This window comes from Pseudophryne corroboree, chromosome 7, assembly GCF_028390025.1.
Source record: "Pseudophryne corroboree isolate aPseCor3 chromosome 7, aPseCor3.hap2, whole genome shotgun sequence".
NCBI classification, from domain to species: Eukaryota; Metazoa; Chordata; class Amphibia; order Anura; family Myobatrachidae; genus Pseudophryne; species Pseudophryne corroboree.
Window position 1 is genome coordinate 236,448,099 of NC_086450.1, and position 15,487 is coordinate 236,463,585.

The 15,487-nt window shown below is 48.1% G+C and overlaps 1 long non-coding RNA gene across 1 annotated transcript in view; it reads left to right on the forward strand.

Moving 5' to 3' along the window:
* LOC134945026 (uncharacterized) overlaps window positions 1–15,487 on the forward strand; it is a 488,035-nt gene that overhangs the window by 196,226 nt on the left and 276,322 nt on the right. The window contains exon 7 of the long non-coding RNA XR_010182029.1: window positions 10,657–10,770. This is a non-coding gene — a long non-coding RNA (uncharacterized LOC134945026). The remainder of the gene's footprint in view (window positions 1–10,656; window positions 10,771–15,487) is intronic.

The window sequence follows — 15,487 nt, forward strand, 5'->3', positions numbered from 1 at the left end:
ACCTGCTCCCGTGGGCTGAATTTGCTCATAACTTTCGCTATCATACTGCCACGGAGACCACCCGTTCTTCGCTGTATATGGGCAACATCCTCGTGTCCCAGATTTCCAAGATCTACCAAACATCAATGTTCCTGCAGCCACTTCTGTTCTAAGTCAGTTTTCAGCTACTTGGAGAAAAATTCATGTTTCCCTTAAAAAGGCCTCAAGTCGATACAAGTTCTTTGCCGACCGCAAAAGGCGTGCAGTTCCCAGCCTAAAACCCAATGATAGGGTTTGGCTTTCCACCCGGAACCTTCGTCTCAGAGTGCCATCGATGAAGTTTGCACCACGCTTCATTGGTCCTTTTTCCATTGACAAAGTCATCAGTCCTGTAGCGTACAAGCTCAGATTGCCTCCTTACTTATGAATACCTAATGCCTTTCATCTCTCTCCTTAGACCCTTGATCCTGAATCGGTTCCAAAGAGCTCTCCCAGTTGGCCCCAAAGTACGAACCCAACGGGGCATTGAGTTCGAAATAGAGAAGATTCTGGATTCCTGTTGCCGGTACGGTCGTCTGCAATATCTCATTGACTGGTCCGGTTATGGTCCTGAGGAGAGGAGTTGGGTAAATGCTACAGATGTTCATGCTCCAAGGTTGGCCCATGTTTTCCACAGAACTCATCCTTCCAAGCCACGTGGGTGTTCGGTGCCCACCCGTAAAGGGGGAGGGGGGTACTGTCAGGAATCGACTTACCACAGCTGCATCTGTCCGTCGGTGCGGTCCCCGTCCGGGGTCTCTACGTCTCGCTGTCACTGGTCGCCTTGTCGCCGGACGTCATCTTGGGCCTAGGAGCACTCCTGGTGTCAGCGGGCGTGCATGCACTTCCCGCCGGGCCGCGGCATGGGCGCCGCCATGACAGCTTACATCAGACTGCCACATCGGCCAATCCGGAGCTTGGCCGCACCTCCTCATTCACTTCCCACCAATGCCTACAGACCGGGGGGTATATCAGGAACAACAGGGTGAGTCAGTCCTGGTCCTGGACTTCGTGTAACTCCTATGACCTGTGTCTCTGGCTCCGTTCTCCAGTTTCTCCGTTTACCTGCTTTGCCTTCCAGTTTGTTCCTGTACTACCGTGGAACCACAGGCACCAGCAACCCTTGCACTTGAGTTCTAGCTTCACACTTTTACCAGCTACAGTGTGCTCCAGCCCTCTGCAGTAGAGACTCTCCTCCAGGTGCATCTCGTCATCTACACCTGTTCATCAGCCTGCAAGCTGCCAGTGTTATTCAAACTGCACTGAGAACTTTAACACTTGTCTCCTGCAATTGCTACCAGGTTTGCTATTCCCACCAACATCTCTGCTGGCTCCACGGTCCAACAACTATCGGTTCCTATACTGACACATCGATCCCCTGATCGATTGAACTTACCATACAGACTTTGCCATAGACTCTCAGCTTCCACGCTGCATATTCACAATTGCATTTGTTTCTGTTGTTATCAAGTATTCCTGCTGCCATATTGTTTAAAGCCTATTGTTTAATAAACAACATTGCGCACATGCGCAGGAATCCAATCCGGCCTCCTCACTTCTTCCATCCTACCTCCACTGACCCACTAGCGCCCCCTCCGGGGACACAAACTAAACAGAACCTGACAGGTAGCATATAGTTAGCTTGTAAAAAAAAAATACTCCTTTGTAACACCACAAAGTGGTGTAGTGATTGTCAAAAGGGAACCAGAAGTAGTCTTACCCGAGTGCAGAGTATGGAGCCGTCGGTGTTAAAGCAGTGTGTTGTCCGGAATACACACCGCTAGCTAGGCTCCAAGTCTTATCCCCGGGTAATCACTGGTGGTCCACAGCAGTCAAGCGCCAACACGTTTCGGACCTCCTCGGGTCCTTCGTCAAGGCTAGTTTACTGCTAGGGTAATGGAAAACATTCTAAACTTTCAAAAGGCTGCACCCTCATTTACCGGAAGTGCGCAGCCGTGGGACTTCTGGTAATTGCGACTTCCTGTTTCTACTGGTTGGCGGAAGTTCATCCTCATTTGGCGGAAGTACATCAGTTCCTGCATGTTGCATCCTGGTCCTCCTGGTTGGTGGAAGTCTCTCCCTGGTTGGCGAAAGTGCATTGATTCCTTCACTTCCAGTCAGCGTGGCCCGCTGTGTGTGTGGTTGGCGGAAGTGATGAATATGGGAAAGAGTGAATATATGTTCTGGTTAGCGGAAATGAGAATTATACAGTTTTCCTGTGCTTTGGTTATCTTCTTGTTAAATAAAGTAGTTTTAATGGATACTTCATAGTTGATCTCTCCAATATTTCCAAACTTTTTTTTATTATTCCCCACGGTCCACTCAGATGGAAACATGAAAAAGAGGAAAAAGGAGAAACTCAAAACATATGGAATATACAAGTATTACATGATATAGCTTTGTAAAACATAAATTCAGTTAATCAGATGTTTATATGTATTGTGTGACACTATAAGAACCTTACTGAGGCCGCTGGGGACGAGAGTCTTAAGTAGTGATGTGCACCGGACATTTTTCGGGTTTTGTGTTTTGGTTTTGGATTCGGTTCCGCGGCCGTGTTTTGGATTCGGACGCGTTTTGGCAAAACCTCCCTGAAAATTTTTTGTTGGATTCCGGTGTGTTTTGGATTCGGGTGTTTTTTACAAAAAACCCTCAAAAACAACTTAAATCATAGAATTTGGGGGTCATTTTGATGCCATAGTATTATTAACCTCAATAACCATAATTTCCACTAATTTCCAGTCTATTCTGAACACCTCACACCTCACAATATTATTTTTAGTCCTAAAATTTGCACCGAGGTCGTTGAATGACTAAGCTAAGCGACCCAAGTGGCCGACACAAACACCTGGCCCATCTAGGAGTGGCTCTGCAGTGTCAGACAGGATGGTCGATTTAAAAAATAGTCCCCAAACAGCACATGATGCAAAGACAAAAAGAGGTGCACTGTGGTCGCTGGATGGCTAAGCTAAGCGACACAAGTGGCCGACACAAACACCTGGCCCATCTAGGAGTGGCACTGCAGTGTCAGACAGGATGGCAGATTAAATAAATAGTCCACAAACACCACATGATGCAAAGAAAAATGAAAGAAAAAAGAGGTGCAAGATGGAATTGTCCTTGGGCCCTCCCACGTGCAAGATGGAATTGTCCTTGGGCCCTCCCACCCACCCTTAGGTTGTATAAACAGGACATGCACACTTTAACAAACCCATCATTTCAGCGACAGGGTCTGCCACACAACTGTGACTGAAATGACTGGTTGGTTTGGGCCCCCACCAAAAAAGAAGCAATCAATCTCTCCTTGCACAAACTGGCTCTACAGAGGCAAGATGTCCACCTCCTCCTCATCGTCCGATTCCTCACCCCTTTCACTGTGTACATCCCCCTCCTCACAGATTATTAATTCGTCCCCACTGGAATCCACCATCTCAGGTCCCTGTGTACTTTCTGGAGGCAATTGCTGGTGAATGTCTCCACGGAGGAATTGATTATACAGTAATTCATTTTGATGAACATCATCTTCTCCACATTTTCTGGAAGTAACCCCGTACGCCGATTGCTGACAAGGTGAGCGGCTGCACTAAACACTCTTTCGGAGTACACACTGGAGGGGGGGCAACTTAGGTAAAATAAAGCCAGTTTCTGCAAGGGCCTCCAAATTGCCTCTTTTTCATGCCAGTATACGTACGGACTGTCTGACGTGCCTACTTGGATGCGGTCACTCATATAATCCTCCACCATTCTTTCAATGGTGAGAGAATCCTATGCAGTGACAGTAGACGACATGTCAGTAATCGTTGGCAGGTCCTTCAGTCCGGACCAGATGTCAGCACTCGCTCCAGACTGCCCTGCATCACCGCCAGCGGGTGGGCTCGGAATTATTAGCCTTTTCCTCGCACCCCCAGTTGCGGGAGAATGTGAAGGAGGAGCTGTTGATGGGTCACGTTCCGCTTGACTTGACAATTTTCTCACCAGCAGGTCTTTGAACCTCTGCAGACTTGTGTCTGCCGGAAAGAGAGATACAACGTAGGTTTTAAATCTAGGATCGAGCACGGTGGCCAAAATGTAGTGCTCTGATTTCAACAGATTGACCACCCGTGAATCCTGGTTAAGCGAATTAAGGGCTCCATCCACAAGTCCCACATGCCTAGCGGAATCGCTCTGTTTTAGCTCCTCCTTCAATGTCTCCAGCTTCTTCTGCAAAAGCCTGATGAGGGGAATGACCTGACTCAGGCTGGCAGTGTCTGAACCGACTTCACGTGTGGCAAGTTCAAAGGGTTGCAGAACCTTGCACAACGTTGAAATCATTCTCCACTGCGCTTGAGTCAGGTGCATTCCCCCTCCTTTGCCTATATCGTAGGCAGATGTATAGGCTTGAATGGCCTTTTGCTGCTCCTCCATCCTCTGAAGCATATAGAGGGTTGAATTCCACCTCGTTACCACCTCTTGCTTCAGATGATGACAGGGCAGGTTCAGGACTGTTTGCTGGTGCTCCAGTCTTCGGCACGCGGTGGCTGAATGCCGAAAGTGGCCCGCAATTCTTCGGGCCACCGACAGCATCTCTTGCACGCCCCTGTCGTTTTTTAAATAATTCTGCACCACCAAATTCAATGTATGGGCAAAACATGGGACATGCTGGAATTTGCCCAGATGTAATGCAAGTACAATATTGCTGGCGTTGTCCGATGTCACAAATCCCCAGGAGAGTCCATTTGGGGTAAGCCATTCTGCGATGATGTTCCTCAGTTTCCGTAAGAGGTTGTCAGCTGTGTGCCTCTTCTGGAAAGCGGTGATACAAAGCGTAGCCTGCCTAGGAACGAGTTGGCGTTTGCGAGATGCTGCTACTGGTGCCGCCGCTGCTGTTCTTGCTGCGGGAGGCAATACATCTACCCAGTGGGCTGTCACAGTCATATAGTCCTGAGTCTGCCCTGCTCCACTTGTCCACATGTCCGTGGTTAAGTGGACATTGGGTACAACTGCATTTTTTAGGACACTGGTGACTCTTTTTCTGAGGTCTGTGTACATTTTCGGTATCGCCTGCCTAGAGAAATGGAACCTAGATGGTATTTGGTACCGGGGACACAGTACCTCAATCAAGTCTGTAGTTGACTGTGAATTAACGGTGGATAACGGAAACACGTTTCTCACCACCCAGGCTGCCAAGGCCTCAGTTATCCGCTTTGCAGCAGGATGACTGCTGTGATATTTCATCTTCCTCGCAAAGGACTGTTGGACAGTCAATTGCTTACTGGAAGTAGTACAAGTGGTCTTCCGACTTCCCCTCTGGGATGACGATCGACTCCCAGCAGCAACAACAGCAGCGCCAGCAGCAGTAGGCGTTACACTCAAGGATGCATCGGAGGAATCCCAGGCAGGAGAGGACTCGTCAGACTTTCCAGTGACATGGCCTGCAAGACTATTGGCTTTCCTGTGTAAGGAGGAAATTGACACTGAGGGAGTTGGTGGTGTGGTTTGCAGGACCTTGGTTACAAGAGGAAGGGATTTAGTGGTCAGTGGACTGCTTCCGCTGTCATCCAAAGTTTTTGAACTTGTCACTGACTTATGATGAATGCGCTGCAGATGACGTATAAGGGAGGATGTTCCGAGGTGGTTAACGTCCTTACCCCTACTTATTACAGCTTGACAAAGGCAACACACGGCTTGACACCTGTTGTCCGCATTTGTGTTAAAATAATTCCACACCGAAGAGGTGATTTTTTTTTGTAATTTGACCAGGCATGTCAATGGCCATATTCGTCCCATGGACAACAGGTGTCTCCTCGGGTTCCTGACTTAAACAAACCACCTCACCATCAGAATCCTCCTTGTCAATTTCCTCCTCAGCGCCAGCAACACCCATATCCTCATCCTGGTGTACTTCAACAGTGATATCTTCAATTTGACTATCAGGAACTGGACTGCGGGTGCTCCTTCCAACACTTGCAGGGGGCGTGCAAATGGTGGAAGGCGCCACCTCTTCCCGTTCAGTGTTGAGAAGGTCAGGCATCGCAGCCGACACAATTGGACTCTCCTTTGGGATTTGGGATTTAGAAGAACGCACAGTTTTAATTTTTCTAGCGAGAGGATGAGTGCTTCCATCCTCATGTGAAGCTGAACCACTAGCCATGAACATAGGCCAGTGCCTCAGCCGTTCCTTGCCACTCCGTGTCGTAAATGGCATATTGGCAAGTTTACGCTTCTCCTCAGACGCTTTTAAATTTTGATTTTTGGGTCATTTTACTGAACTTTAGTTTTTGGGATTTTACATGCTCTCTACTATGACATTGGGCATCGGCCTTGGCAGACGACGTTGATGGCATTTCATCGTCTTGGCCATGACTAGTGGCAGCAGCTTCAGCACGAGGTGGAAGTGGATCTTGATCTTTCCCTATTTTACCCTCCACATTTTTGTTCTCCATTTTTTAATGTGTGGAATTATATGCCAGTATCAATAGCAATGGCCTACTACTATATATACAGCGCACAACTGAAATGCACCACAGGTATGGATGGATAGTATACTTGACGACACAGAGGTAGGTAGAGCAGTGGCCTACTGTACCGTACTGCTATATATTATATACTGGTGGTCAGCAAACTGTGCAAAACTGAAATGCACCACAAGTATGGATGGATAGTATACTTGACGACACAGAGGTAGGTAGAGCAGTGGCCTACTGTACCGTACTACTATATATTATATACTGGTGGTCAGCAAACTGTGCAAAACTGAAATGCACCACAGGTATGGATGGATAGTATACTTGACGACACAGAGGTAGGTAGAGCAGTGGCCTACTGTACCGTACTGCTATATATTATATACTGGTGGTCAGCAAACTGTGCAAAACTGAAATGCACCACAAGTATGGATGGATAGTATACTTGACGACACAGAGGTAGGTAGAGCAGTGGCCTACTGTACCGTACTGCTATATATTATATACTGGTGGTCAGCAAACTGTGCAAAACTGAAATGCACCACAGGTATGAATGGATAGTATACTTGACGACACAGAGGTAGGTAGAGCAGTGGCCTACTGTACCGTACTGCTATATATTATATACTGGTGGTCAGCAAACTGTGCAAAACTGAAATGCACCACAGGTATGGATGGATAGTATACTTGACGACACAGAGGTAGGTAGAGCAGTGGCCTACTGTACCGTACTGCTATATATTATATACTGGTGGTTAGCAAACTGTGCAAAACTGAAATGCACCACAGGTATGGATGGATAGTATACTTGACGACACAGAGGTAGGTAGAGCAGTGGCCTTCTGTACCGTACTCCTATATATTATATACTGGTGGTCAGCAAAATTATGCACTGTACTCCTACTATATACTACAATGCAGCACAGATATGGAGCGTTTTTCAGGCAGAGAACGTATAATACTGGTGGTCACTGGTCAGCAAAACTCTGCACTGTACTCCTCCTATATAATACTGCTGGTCCCCAGTCCCCACAATAAAGCAGTGTGAGCACAGATATATGCAGCACACTGAGCACAGATATGGAGCGTTTTTCAGGCAGAGAACGTATAATACTGGTGGTCACTGGTCAGCAAAACTCTGCACTGTACTCCTCCTATAATACTGCTGGTCCCCAGAATAAAGATATTTGCAGCCCCCTGAAACAAAGTGAGAGGACGCCAGCCACGTCCTCTCACTATCATTTCCAATGCACGAGTGAAAAATGGCAGCGACGCGCGGCTCCTTATATAGAATCCGAATCTCGCGAGAATCCGACAGCGGGATGATGACGTTCGGGCGCGCTCGGGTTAACCGAGCCATACGGGAGAATCCGAGTCTGCCTCGGACCCGTGTAAAATGGGTTAAGTTCGGGGGGGGTTCGGATTCCGAGGAACCGAAACCGCTCATCACTAGTCTTAAGTTTAAAGATCCACTCCATCTCCTTTCGTGCCAGCCTTGATTTGCTATCCCTATTCCTCCATGTGTTCTTTATGGATTGAATCCCCAAGAATTTCTTTATATGGGCTGGGGAGCAGGAGTGTTGTTTTTTTTAAATGTTTTGATAAAGAGTGAGTCTCTACTCCTTTTTTGATGTTCCTCAAATGCTCTGCAGTTCTTGTTTTTAATGCTCTCGATGTTCGACCAACGTATATGAGGCCACATGTACATTCAATCAAATAAATAATATTGGGGGTGTGGCAGGTGATAAAATTGTTAATTTCATATTCTTTGCCTTTGACACAAAAGTTGGTATATTTGGTTGCTTCACTTTTAACATTCCTGCACATAATGCAGGTCCCACACCTATGAAACCCTTTTGTACGGATTCTCTCCTTTAGCGGTTTCGAAAGTACTCCTGACAAGTTTCTTGTGAAGATTATCTGATTTTCTGTAGATGAATTCAGGTTTAGCTGGTAATAAGGTACATAGAATCGGATCTTTCTGTAGGACAGGGGTGGGGAACCTTTTTTCTACCGAGGGCCATTTGGATATTTATAAAATCCTTCGGGGGCCATACAAAAATTCTCAGCGTACAAAAAATTACCCTGCCCCCCAGTAGGTCTGCCCCTTAGAGGTACTGTGTGTGCGCTCCAGAGGCGCGCACGCGCCAAAAACATGTATACAAATGCCCCCACAGTGCCAGGTTTACAGATGCCCCCACAGTGCCAGGTACACAAATGCCCCTCACAGTGCCAGGTATACAGATGCCCCCACAGTGCCAGGTATACAAATGCCCCCACAGTGCCAGGTATACAGATGCCCCCACAGTGCCAGGTATACAAATGCCCCTCACAGTGCCAGGTATACAGATGTCCCCACAGTGCCAGGTATACAAATGCCCCCACAGTGCCAGGTATACAGATGTACCCACAGTGCCAGGTATACAAATGCCCCCACAGTGCCAGGTATACAAATGCCCCCACAGTGCCAGGTATACAGATGCCCCCACAGTGCCAGGTACACAAATGCCCCTCACAGTGCCAGTTATACAGATGCCCCCACAGTGCCAGGTATACAAATGCCCCCCACAGTGCCAGGTATACAAATGCCCCCCACAGTGCCAGGTATACAAATGCCCCTCACAGTGCCAGGTATACAGATGCCCCCACAGTGCCAGGTATACAAATGCCCCTCACAGTGCCAGGTATACAAATGCCCCTCACAGTGCCAGTTATACCACAGTGCCAGGTATACAAATGCCCCCCACAGTGCCAGGTATACAAATGCCCCCCACAGTGCCAGTTATACAGATGCCCCCACAGTGCCAGGTATACAAATGCCCCCCACAGTGCCAGGTATACAGATGCCCCCACAGTGCCAGGTATACAGATGCCCTCCCCCCTCCCCTCTCCCCTCCGTGCTTCTTACCGTGCTCCTTTCGGCGGGACACGGAGGAGAGCGCGGATATGTTGGGCGGCAGCATGTAGGACTTGAAACTAGCCGCCGGTTCGAGAACCAATCAGAGCTCGCGGACCGGCAGCCGCAGCTCCTGATTGGCTGCCGGTCCACGAGCTCTGATTGGCTCACGGACCGGCGGCTGGTTTGAAGTACTACACGCCGCCGCTCCCACCCGACAGCCACGCTCTCCTCCCTGTTCTAACAGCTGAGACACGCTGCCGCCGGACTGAGCGGCAGCGTGTCTCACTGACACAAGCTGGTGGGCCGGACCAAACGGCTTCGCGGGCCGTATACGGCCCGCGGGCCGGAGGTTCCCCACCCCTGCTGTAGGACATGCCAGTGATGTCTGAATATGTCTTCTAATTTTTGATGGTGTTAGTTATGAACGCAAAGTTTATCTGTTTTTTACTTTTTCTAGAATTGTCCTTCTTAAGTAGGCATTCTCTGTTGGTATTCAAGAATTCCTGTTTGGTTTCTTCAATGAATTGATTTTCATAACCTCTGGCCAAAAAGTTGGTTCCCATCTTGGTCATCTGTTCTATGCAGATATCTTCCCCTGTACAATTTCTCCTGACGCGTAATAGTTGACTTTTAGGCACACCATCAAGGCATCTTTTCAGGTGTTCACTGTCCTTATTTATGTAGCTGTTACTGTCAGTTGGTTTCTGGTAAATTTTACTGTGTAATGTTCCATCCTTGATGTAGATGGTGAGGATGAGAATATTGATGCTTTCTTTGGTTATTTGAAATGTAAATTTGAGGTTCTTGGTGTTGGAATTTAAAACTGTACAGAAGGTTGTGCGTTCTTCCTCTGACCCTTTCCAAAAGAAAAGTACATCATCAATACAGCTATACCAGGATACAAGGTTCACCCCCCCCCCCCCAATCCTGTCCCCGCCAGATGGTTTCCTCCTCCCACATAGCCAAGAACAGGTTGGTGTAGCTGGGGGCAAACCTGGTACCCATGGCGGTGCTGATCTTTTGTAAAAAAATGAGTCCCCGTTGAACTAGATGTAGTAGTTATTAAGGATAAACATGACACTTTCCAGAAGAACCCACTGGATGTATAACATCCACTTTTATTTGTCTGTCTAATTAAAACCTTGTGTACATTTTAAACACTACAGCGCCTATTGATTTATATTCACCTTGTTTTGTTTGTATATTTAGATACTGTATGTTGCAGTATAAACCAGGTACTGTATTAGCAAACTAATGTGGTATGTATTTTATATGTTTTTGCACTGTTCGTTTTAGTGCCTGTGTGCTCCAGTCTGTTGCCATGATGCCAATGCCAGTGCCCAGATATGACGTCACTAGTGGCCGAGCGGGACGTAGCGAGCAGTCGGCACCATGGACAGATGGCTAAGGGTATATAGATAAGATGTTTTCTCTGTCTTGTTTGTCCTGATGAAAATGTTCTGATTTGAAACATTGAAACGTTGACTTTGCAGACAAGTCTCCTGTCTTCTTTTAACATGCTGTCAGTGCCGCTGTCTTGCTGGTACCCTGGTTTGTCAGGACTTTTGGCATTCCCAAACAGGTCCATAGCATTAGTACTTCCTGGGCAATACTGCTAGATCTCATATTATGTAGTGGTATGGCTTCTGGGTATCTGGTAGCATAGTCAACCACTACTAATATATACTGTTGTCCACAAGCAGATTTCTCTACCGACCCTATCAAATCCATATCAATTCACTCAAAAGGCATGGAAATTATATACAGGGGAATCAAAGGCACCCTAAATTCTGGTCAGGGTGCTGTATTCTGACACACTGGGCATTCCTGACAATATTTCATTACTGCTACATGAATGCCTGGCCAAAAGAACTTTAACTGTGTATGTTAGAGTGGTTTTTCTCCCCTAAATGGCCACCGCACAGATGTGTGTGTGCCGCTTTCATTACCATCTGTTCGTGTTTCTGGCGAACAAAAAACTGGTCTACCTTTTTATACTGCAAATAAGCAATACAGTAAATAATAATAATAATAATAATAATAATAGTAATAGTAATATAATATAATTTTTCAATACAAAGTGTGGTACCCCTTCTGGTGGTAAAACAGTAATTACCTTACCATTCACTTCTACAACACTTTCAAAAGCATTTATCAAATGTCCATCATTCTGTTGGACCCACCCAAAGTCCTGTAAAGACACTCTTTTACCAATGGGAGAACAATGTGCCTCGGTCTCATTGTCCCCCTGCTGCCCACTGGAAATGGAGGATTTCACAGTCACAAAATTTTGGCATCCTGTAGATCTTGGTACCTGGGATCCCTCAGCCTCTGTCTGCCCACCAATGCTATGTCAGCTAACCCCATCCTGCAGTAGCAGAAAGTCTAAAATCAGCAGATAAGGAGGTCTGGAGGTTACCTTGGTCGCCCTGTTATCACCACTGCCAGGTGCACGTGTGGGCATTCTTCTATATGTATGCATAGCACCTTTACAGGGGGTAACTCCTATCAGCCCTGAGAGGAAACTAGTTAGCAGAGATTATAGTCAATTCACTGCCAGTATCAACTAAGACCCAGACTTCTCGCCCTTCAATTTGTACCATCAGACAGTGGCGGATTTAGGGGGGGGGCACTCGGGCCCGTGCCCCCCCTGTCATTTGTGACACCCCCCCCCCCGGTGCCGCCGCCGCATAGGGAGATGACGGGCGCCCGCTGAGATTGTGTTACCAGCGGGCGCCCGTCTCCCTGCACAGCGGCAGCCGGAGGCAGGAGCTCAGTACTGAGCTCCGGCTTCCGGCGCTGTCACTGTGCGCTATGGGAGAGACATCAGTCATGACGTCTCTCTCATAGTGCTGATGAGTGACTGAGGAGCGGACGCCAGAAGGAGGAGGACTGCAGCGGCGCGGGAAATGGGGCTCGGTAAGTATGTATTTTTCTTCCTTAATGCATCTACTGGGGGCTAACTATGGGGGACATTACTACTGGGGGGCATCAACAAGGGGCATTACTACTGGGGGGTCAAACTACTGGGGGCATTATAACTGGGGCATCACTACTGAGGGGTCATCTATTGGGGGTAGCTACTGGGGGCCATATTTACTGGGGGCCATCTACTGGGGGCATTACTACAGGGGGGTCATCTATTGGGGCAAACTCGTAGGGGGGCATTATTACTGGGGGGTCATCTATTGGGGGCAGCTACTGGGGCATTATTACTGGGGGGGCATCAACTGGGGGCATTACTACTGGGGGGGTCATCTATTGGGGGCAGCTACTGGGGCATTATTACTGGGGGGCATCTACTGGGGGCATTACTACTGGGGGGTCATCTATTGGGGGCAGCTACTGGGGGACATTTTTCCTGGGGGGCATCTACTGGGGGCATTATCACTGGGGGGCATCTACTGGGGGCATTACTACTGGCGGGTCGTCTATTGGGGGCAAACTCCTAAGGGGCATTACTACTGGAGGACATTATTACTAGGGGGCATCTACTGGGGGCAAACTGCTGGGGGACATTATTACTGGGGGGGCATCTACTGGGGGCAAACTACTGGGGGACTATTACTGGGGGCCAACTACAAAGGTGCTAACTACTGGCGGTGTAACTACAGGGGCATTACTACTGGCGGCTTAACTACAGGGGCATTACTACTTGGGGGCTAAACTAAAGGGGGGGGTAAACTACTGGGGTCATGACTGCAGGGGAATTACCACTGGGGGCATAATGACTGGGGGCATTACTACTGGGGGCAATACGGGCATTGCATAAGGGGCACCACTACTATGGGGTCTATATAAGGGGCACTACCAGTACAGTGGACATTGTATAAGAAGCGCCAGCTCACATGCACCGAAGCCGCACGCAAATGTACTTGCCCCTTCCATGGTGCCCCCCCTATCATTTTCTTCTGGATCCGCCCCTGCCATCAGATGAAATAGGGTGGTTTCTGCCGGGGAAATGCTTCCAGCAGCCATGCTGACCACAGGTTGAGTGATTTCCCTGTGCTGCATCCATTGGCTAACCCTGCTTTGGGCACTCTTGATGTACAGTCTGTTACTGGACTCACCACACTCAAAACACAAAGCTGGTGGTGGGTTGTTAAGTTTAACAATGGGGACATGGGTTCTGAACTTAGGTACTGGCTGCAAACCTTGCTTGGCTTTATTTAACTTCCGAAGGGTCAGGTACCACACAGTTACCACCACTAACTTCTCAAATGTTTGGGGGTCAGCCTATAGGGCCCATTGTTGTACAATCTAGTCTAATACCTGTATAGCATGGTAAAGAGCAACCATTTCCACCATACATGGTGCAGAGTTTTTATCCGGCTGCAACCAGGCTTTATTCAGTCTAGCTAGCTTTGCCAGTTGAACCATAGGGGCTCAGATGGGTTCAGCCACTAATCATGAAACTCCTGTGCTTTACTGGGGCCCTTCACCTCAACCCTGCTGTGTTTAGCCTTTCAAATGAGGATATGAGCTGGCCTCAGACACTGTTAAATCAACATATGCTCTCTGCTACTCCCCTGTGAGACAGGGAGCTAATCTGGCAGCTCACTTCACCTCTGGCCTGTTTAACCAAACAGTAGTGCATTCAAAGGTGCAAAAAATGCTTCAATATCATCTGATGGTGTAAGCTTTTGTAATGTCTCCCACTCCTGAACAAATTTTCTCAATTCCTTTAATTCAGCATGCAGTAACTGAATCTGAGTTTGCTGCACTGCAGCCACTTAAGCAAACACTTTCATCACCTCCTTCATATTATACTGCTTTTCCATTTTGTGGACAAACTTAGCAGGCTTAATTAACTCTCTCTGATGTGCCAGTTTCACAAAACAAATTAGTATACTACTGTATAGTACTTTTTGTGTGCACTTTTCTGTCTCACTGGCCACTCAACTGCAAATAATCACACTTAACAACATTTCTGGCCTCCAAGCCTCATATAGAGAAAATATTTTTCTCTGACGTCCTAGTGGATGCTGGGAACTCCGAAAGGACCATGGGGAATAGCGGCTCCGCAGGAGACTGGGCACAACTAAAGAAAGCTTTTAGGTCACCTGGTGTGCACTGGCTCCTCCCACTATGACCCTCCTCCAAGCCTCAGTTAGATTTTGTGCCCGGCCGAGGTTGGATGCACACTAGGGGCTCTCCTGAGCTTCTAAAAAGAAAGTATATAATTAGGTTTTTTATTTTACAGTGAGACCTGCTGGCAACAGGCTCACTGCAGCGAGGGACTAAGGGGAGAAGAAGCGAACCTACCTGCTTGCAGCTAGCTTGGGCTTCTTAGGCTACTGGACACAATTAACTCCAGAGGGATCGACCGCATGGAACTGGCCTTGGTGTTCGGTCCCGGAGCCGCGCCGCCGTCCCCCTTACAGAGCCAGAAGCAAGAAGAGGTCCGGAAAATCGGCGGCAGAAGACATCAGTCTTCACCAAGGTAGCGCACAGCACTGCAGCTGTGCGCCATTGTTCCTCATACACATTTCACACTCCGGTCACTGAGGGTGCAGGGCGCTAGGGGGGGGCGCCCTGAGCAGCAATAAAAACACCTTGGCTGGCAAAAATACCACAATATATAGCCCCAGAGGCTATATATGTGATAATTACCCCTGCCAGAATCCATAACAAAGCGGGAGAAAAGTCCGCGAAAAAGGGGCGGAGCTATCTCCTTCAGCACACTGGCGCCATTTCTCCCTCACAGCTCCGCTGGAAGGAAGCTCCCTGGCTCTCCCCTGCAGTCTACACTACAGAAAAGGGTAAAAAAGAGAGGGGGGGCACTAAATTTAGGCGCATTATATATAACAGCAGCTATAGGGGACATAATTCAGTTAGTCCCTGCATTATATAGCGCTCTGGTGTGTGCTGGCATACTCTCACTCTGTCTCCCCAAAGGGCTTTTGTGGGTCCTGTCCTCTGTTAGAGCATTCCCTGTGTGTGTGCGGTGTGTCGGTACGGCTGTGTCGACATGTTTGATGAGGATAATGATGTGGAGGCGGAGCAGATGCCTATAAAAGGGATGTCACCCCCCTGCGGGGCAGACACCTGAGTGGATGGACTTATGGAAGGAATTGCGTGCACGTGTCGACTCCTTACACAAAAAATTTGACGACATGCCAAATGC